Here is a 7,325-nt window from a genome sequence, read left to right on the forward strand (position 1 = left end):
TGAGAGCCTCAAATTCCCAAAGAACCCAGCCTTACTGGACCCAATGAGGCTGAAGAAACCCCTGAGACTATTGTCCTGGGATACTCTCAAACCTTGAAACAAAACTATCCCCTGAAGTCATCTTTAAACAAACAAAAGGTTTAGCTCAAAAAGTAAAGAATGTCATCCTTAAGTATTGCGCTTTAAAAATAAAAAAATTATCTATATGAGATCAAAGAGACAACGGTAACTCTAAAGCACAGATGAGAAGTTTAAGGGGCAGTCTAAATTAATGAGAATGAAACAATTAGAGGAGAAAAAAGGAGAATGTTGACACAATGTGAAAAATGCAACCAATGTCACTGAACAATAACATATAGAAATTATTTAATGGGATCATGTTTTGATGCATAATTTTCACCTCCTCCCCCCAAAAAGTCAGATTATTCCATATTTTTCCCAATTTTTCAGGACATTTCTAGTACAGAGTAAAGGACATAGCTTTACCCAAAGTCAGGTGGCCTTTGTCTTTGGCTTATGTGAAATCACCTTTGAAGTAACTGGAGTGCCTTGGTCTGGGACTTCCAGGCCATACCTGAAGATCTGTGCTGGCAAGAAGGGGCTGGCCAGGCCAGGAAAGACTTACCTGGGAGGCTGATACCAGCTAGCCTCAGGAGGCATGATTTGGCCTATTATGCAGAACTGGTCAATAAATGCTTGAAACTCTAAGGCTCAGAGAGCTTCCTGGTCCACAAAGGGAGAGTGAGGTGCCCTCTCTGAGGTACGGCAGCTTTGCATTCAGAATATTCCTCACCCATGTGTCTCTTCCTTATGATGACCCTGAGTTTTATCATTTTACTTCAATAAAACCAGTAGTTGTAAACATTTTTTAAAAAATGCTTTTAAGCAAATCCCCAAGTTTTCTCAACCCTGACCTATGGAAAAACAAACTTTTGGCACACCACTAAAAGATGGGTTTTATACTGTTCATGCCCCTAATAGCTAAATAATTCAGTTAAAGAAGTACTTCAACTTATAGCTTCAACTTCATAACAGACAAGAACCTCTTTAACTTAAGGAGTTTGGTATAAATGACTCATTTTTAATGGGGGGAAACTACCTCATTTGTAATCCATACATCCTTAGAACCTATTTTTACAATTCCTAAAATGTCTTAGATTAGGTAGTCTTTGCTTAAGAAAGATATTAAAGCAAAATTAGCTGACAAAAAAAGGGAGGGAAAGAATAGAGTATAAAAATACTAATTAAATAAAACCAAATTGTTAAATTTCACCTTCAGATGTTTAGTAAACTTCCTTAGCTATAACGAATTCCAATGTTAAAATGGTGGCTACTCTTGTTCATTCTTTTTACATCTATTAATTTATACCCAGATAAGATTTGAGGTATCAATTTAAATTCTTTTTTAAAGAATCAATGGATCTAAACATTGAGAATCAACAGCTGCTACTATCACAGTGTGAGACAACCAGACTTATGTGCCTCTAGAGGCAAGAGCATACTATCACCGATGAAGGGGTCTTGCCAAAAGTCTGTACCCTGAATCTGACCGAGCTTCGTCTAGGTTCAACTACCCACTTTCAGGAAATACAGAGAAACACGTTAAATTACACTGCAGAGATGCCATCAGTAAAATCCCAACTATGATAATGCTATAAGACAGATAACCCAATTTCTTCAACAAATAAGCTACAAGGCATAAAATTGTCATGTCACTCAGCAATTCCACTCCTAGGTATATACCCAACAGATATGAAAGCAGGGACTTAGATACTTGTACACTCATGTTCATTACGGCATTCTTCACAATAGCCAAAAGGTGGAAACAACTCAACTGTCCATCAACAGAAGAATGGATATTCATATTCAGTCATAAAGAGAAATGAACTTCTGATATGTGCTACAATAAGGATAAACTTTGAAAACACTATTCTGAATGAAATAAGTCAGATGACAAAAGGCCAAATATAACACGATCCTACTTATGTGAAATATCTAGAATAGGTATAGAGACCAAAGTTTATTAGTGTTTACCAGGGGCAGGTGGGTAAGGAAAATGGGGAGTTATTGCTTAAGGGGTACTGAGTTTCTGTTACAGGTGATGAAAAAAAATTGGAAATAGTAGAGACGGCTGCACAAGATGGTGAATGTAATTAATGTCACTAAGTTGCACATGGAAAATTGTTGAAATGGCAAATGTTTTGTTATATGTATTTCACCACAATAAAAATTAAACAAGTGAAACAAAAAAGAAATGGAGAGGGAATCCACAGATAAGAGGAAACTTAAAAGACAAATCAACCATTCACAATATATGGCTTAAAAAAAAAATGGCTTAGCTGGAGCCTAATTCAAGTAAACTGTTAAAAAAAAAAGTATAAAATTCATGGGGCAATTGGAAATTTGAATAGACTGTTTATTTGATGATGTTTTAAGGAATTCTTGCTTTTTCAAGTTAAAAAGAGTCCTTATCTTTTAAAGACATACTTAAAAAGTCACAAATGAAATCTCATGGTATTTAGGATCTGCTTGAAGACAATATTGGTGAAAGGGAGGGTGTGAAGTGAATAAGGTTTGAAATGAAACAAGATTGGCCAGGAGTTATTAACTGTTGAAGCCGGATACTATTCTGTTTATTTTTGTGTACGCTTGAAAGTCGCCATGATAAACAATCAAAATAAAAGACCCTGCTACTGAAACAAGTTTACATAATCACAAAATGACAAGTACCAATTTGGTAATTCTTAAGGAAAATCATGTAAAAAATGGCGCCTTCTTAACCATGTAGAGGTATAACTACATATTTAGGTCAAAACAGCTGTCCTACCACCAAATTGGGAACCCTGGTGGTATAATGGTTAAGTGCTACAGCTGCTAACCAAAAGATCAGCAGTTGGAATCCACCAGGCACTCCTTGGAAACTCTATGGAGCAGTTCTACTCTGTACTATATGGCTGCTATGGGTCAGAATCGACTCGATGGCAATGGGTTTGGTTTTTTGGGTTTTACCACCAAATCAATAGAGTTAAAAGAAAAAAAAGTGCTTTCTGTTTTACCATATTCATCACGAAAACAGTTGGTTTGAGAATGTACTTACTCACAGTATTTGCTGCATCAAAACTTTTCTTTAACCAGATAATTAAGATGACTTTATTTTAAAGAGAAAAATATGAAATTTAAGTGTACCCTCTAACATTTATTTAGGGAACCAAACAAACACCTTTTAATCTGTCAACAAATTATTTAAAGTCATGGCACCTTAAAAATAAAATTCTCAGGCATATCAAAGCTCTCCAGAGAAGACTGCCAAAATACAATTATTTTTAACCCCTCGAGATCCTTTTGAAGGAAACAAACAAAATGGATAGAGGAAAACATCATCTAGATTGGATTTTGTTCTTACAGAATAACAAAGGCCAAAAGAGTGTGCTCAGAGCTGAAGGACCCAGGAAAGAACACTGGATCTGGGGGAGACCTGGGTTCAAATTTCACTTACCAGCTGCTCATCTGAAGCAGACTGCTCAAACTCTATAAGCCTCAGTTTCCTCGTCTGTAAAAATGGGTTTCATAGCTGTTACTCAAGGGCTCCTAACAATTAAGTGGGAGTACCTGGGCTGGTACCTGGCCTTAGGCTACCTTTCCAGTGAATCACAGCAACTTCCTCCTACACAGCCTGTCCTGGAGCATGACAATCCTATAGCCAAGCTGAATGAGGCTTATTATATTTTGCTTGGCTCATAGCAGTTTTTGGTTTGCTTGCTTGTTTTTAGTGTGTGTAATTAATTAACTACTGTCAGCATTTACACAAAAGAGCCCTGGTGGCGCAGTGGTTAAAGCAATTGACTGCTAACCAAAAAGTTCAGCTGTTCAAAACCACCAGTGGCTCTATGAGAGAAAAGATGTAGCAGTCTGCTTCCATAGGGATTTACAGCCTTGGAAACCCTATGGAATCACTGAGTCGGAATCAACTCGATGGCAGTAGGTTTAAGTTTGGGAGATATTTACAAAACCAGGAGAGTAAACACAAAAATCTGGAATTCTAGCTTCTTTTAAAAAATTGCTGGGTGGGGTTCTGGTAGTCCAGGGCCCCCACCACTCCGTGCTCTCTTACACCTGGCCTTGTGGCGGACTTCCAGCTCCATACTGGGCTAAAGCCTGACCCCCAACCTCGTCATACTTCCGTGCCTCTCCTTGCCTGGCAAACTTCTCAGCATCCTTCAAGGCCCAACCCCAACACCACCTGTTGCCTCCTCCACTATAGCAGTCATCATGCTGTCCTGGGACAAACTGTCTGCATGTCTGCTTTCCCTGCTGGGCTCTCTGGGGGAAGGGACCCTGTCGCCATCTCATTTGTGTCCCCAAGGCCTAGCACAAAACCTGACCTAGATAATCTAGAACTCCATAAATGTCTACTGAATGGAAGGAAGATGGAGCTAAAATATCACATGCTTTCATATCGACAGCTTGTTCCGACAGTTACCAAATAAAGAGGTCAAGAACATTAAAACGTTTCACAAAATGAGAACAAGCTTCCATCTGCTTATAGGTCTCACAAGTTAATCAGAAGTCACTAAATTAAAAGATAAACCAGAGGCAATAGGGAGGCAGGGTCATTCCTTAAAGCATCCATTCATTCATTCAACTGATATTACTAAGTACTTACTGTGTGCTTTCTAAGCAGTTGGGATAAAGCAGTGAGCAAATCAGACAACTACCTGTTTTCCTAGTGCTTACATCCTAGCAGGAGAAACAGAAAATAAACAGGCAGACAAACAGAACAGTTTCAAGCCAGAATATACCACTGGGAATAAAATTAAACAAAGGAGACAGAATGACTAAAGAAAGAAAGAGGGTGGTCAAGGAAGGCCTCACAGAAAACATACGACCAGAGATGTCCAGAGAAACGAACACCAAGGAGTCAGCTGTGTAAAGATCCAGAAGACAACTCCAAACACAAGAAACAGCAATTGCAAAGGTCTTGAGGTGTATGAGGCTTGGAATTTTCAAGGCAGGTGAGGTGAGTGGGATAGGAGCACACTGCTATGGATGGAAGGGACGGGAGAGGAGGTGGGCAGGGCCGCTCAGGCGCTGCCAGGGGCATTGAGTGTGCAATAACAAGGCACTGGAAGAGTGCAAGGGCTGGAGGCTGGGAGGGATGGGATTGTCCTGCCACTCACACCTGCAAGGGGCACCATCCTGCCCGATTTCCCACAAATGTGTACAAGGCTCACGCACTTTCACACACCGCCACAAACCTGACAACCACTCTGTACAAAAGTGTTGACAATTCGTCCTTTTCCCGATGGGTAAACTGAGGCATGGTGAGGGTCAGTGCCTTGGCCAAGGTCGCAGGGACCAGACCCGGAGCTCCTGAGCATCGCAGCACCGGTGTGTGTGCAGCTGCGCGCCCCGGAGTCAGGAGGGGTGGCACCCGCAGACCCCTTCCTGCGCCCCCACCCCCCACAACTCCTCACCCCCGGGCAGGTCTGTCGGGGCCAGGCCCGGAAGCCTGCCAACACCCGGGACTGCTAACAGCTGGGAGGAAGGGGGCGATTGCGGCAGCCTCTAGGGCAGGGGCGGCGGCCCGGACCGCCAGCTCCCCGCAGGCCCTGGCCCACCCCGCGGCCTGCATCCGGCAGCCCTGCGCCCACTCCGCAAAGCCCGGCCGCTAGCCCTCCCGCCGCCCCTTGCCGGAGGGGTCCGGACCAAGCAGCCCCCGCCGGGCCTAGCCTTCTCGCCACCCGCCGCGCTCACCTCGCCTCCCCGCCGCCGCGCCAAGGGGAGAGGGCGGGCGGGCAGACTGGCAGCGCTGCGCGCTGGCAGTTCCCGGATCCGCTGCCCCCGGGCTCGGCCGGCCGCCCCGCCCCGCTACGCCCAGCCGCCGCAGTGGGTGTGAGGGGCTCCGGGGCGCTTCGACCCTTCCGGTCGGGTTCCCTCCGCAGCCGCCGCCGCCGCGGCGCCTTTCCTGACTGACCGGAGGGCCAACCAATCAGCTCGCGGAAAGCCGGGCCGACGCGGCCAATTGCGCCAGGAGGCCCACCCGCTGCTGGGCGGTGCTGGCGAGGCGGCAGGTGGGGCGGCAGGCGGAGCCTGCGGCCGGGTCGGTTGCCTGAGGTCTCGGTTGGGGTATGGCGGGGCTCAGCGTCTCTGAGACCGTGCGCTTGCTCGGGCCACGCAGCCGCCGCATACAGACCTGCCTAGTGCGTACCATGGGCTGGAGGCGCAAGCATGACTCGGCCCGCCCCCCAAGCCCGGCAAGAAGGGCTCGGCACGACGACCGGACGCGGACCCGGGAGGCGGCGGAGAGGGTAGACAAAACCGAGATCCGGGCCGGAGGCGGACCTGGCTGGGGCGCCTCACCGCAGTGGGGCCGAGCAGGAGCCAGCCTCGGGGCTGCGGGTTCAGGCTCGCAGGGACCAGGCGTCCCGGAGGTGGACTGAGAGCCGGCCCGTTTCGGGGAGAACCCGGGCGAAGGCGAGGGGAGGCTGGGGCCGGGTCGCCCGGGAATCGGCGTGAAACGGCCCTGGGGGAAGTGGGAGGAGAGGCGCAGGGCCTTTCGACTACGCTGCTCACTGCAGCTGGGGGAGCTGCGCGCCTCAGTGAAGGGGCTTTTCGGGGATGCGGTCAGAATCCAGTTGTTGCAGGGGAGGCCCGAGGAGATGGAGAGCTTCTGTGTAGACAATCTCTCCCAGTTGATCAGCGACTGAGGGAAGGAGAGGATGGACTGGTGCGTCTGGTGGCAGGGCTGAAACGAACGGGGTCCAATCCCTCGGTCTTAGAGGAGAAGGGCAAAACCGTAAATGGAGGGTGTTAGTGCTGGTGGCGCAATGGTCAAAGCGCTTGGCTGCTAACCAAAAGGTAGACGGTTCCAACCCACCAGCTGCTCCGCGGGAGAAAAGACCTGAATATCTGTTCATGTAAAGATACAGCCTAGAAAGCCTTATGGGGTTCTGTCCTAGGGGGTCGCTATGAGTCGGAATTGGCTGGAGGGTACACAACGAGAGTGCTGAGGGCCCGCTAGTGACTGGGGTCTGTTGACACTGAGCTTTTGGGGCTTCTCCTGCAGCCCTCAAGGCCCTCGGGTCAGGTAACTGCCGGCTTAGTGTCTTAGAAGATGAGAGTTTATCTGGTGCTGTGGCTAAGTAAAGACGGAAGTGAAGCAAGGACGCTGAATGCGTTTAGAGAAAGCTTGAGGCCAATGGATGGGGTGTGAGTGGGGGGAGTTAGACTTTGGGGATGGGAAGAGTAGGAGATGGTGCTTGGCAAATGGTGACCTTGGAGAAGGAGCAACAGTCCTAGGATGCCAGGGTCCATGGAGTGACTAG

The 7,325-nt window shown here is 47.1% G+C and overlaps 1 protein-coding gene across 2 annotated transcripts in view; it reads right to left on the bottom strand.

The window, feature by feature from the left end:
- MAPK9 (mitogen-activated protein kinase 9) overlaps window positions 1-5,960 on the bottom strand; it is a 73,957-nt gene extending 67,997 nt beyond the window's left edge. For both annotated transcript variants that reach the window (XM_049874558.1, XM_049874559.1), the window contains exon 1: window positions 5,755-5,960. The gene's annotated coding sequence lies outside the window, so the exon portion shown is untranslated. The remainder of the gene's footprint in view (window positions 1-5,754) is intronic.
- Between the last annotated feature and the right edge of the window lie 1,365 nt (window positions 5,961-7,325).

This window comes from Elephas maximus, chromosome 2 (genome assembly GCF_024166365.1).
Source record: "Elephas maximus indicus isolate mEleMax1 chromosome 2, mEleMax1 primary haplotype, whole genome shotgun sequence".
Classification (NCBI taxonomy): Eukaryota; Metazoa; Chordata; class Mammalia; order Proboscidea; family Elephantidae; genus Elephas; species Elephas maximus.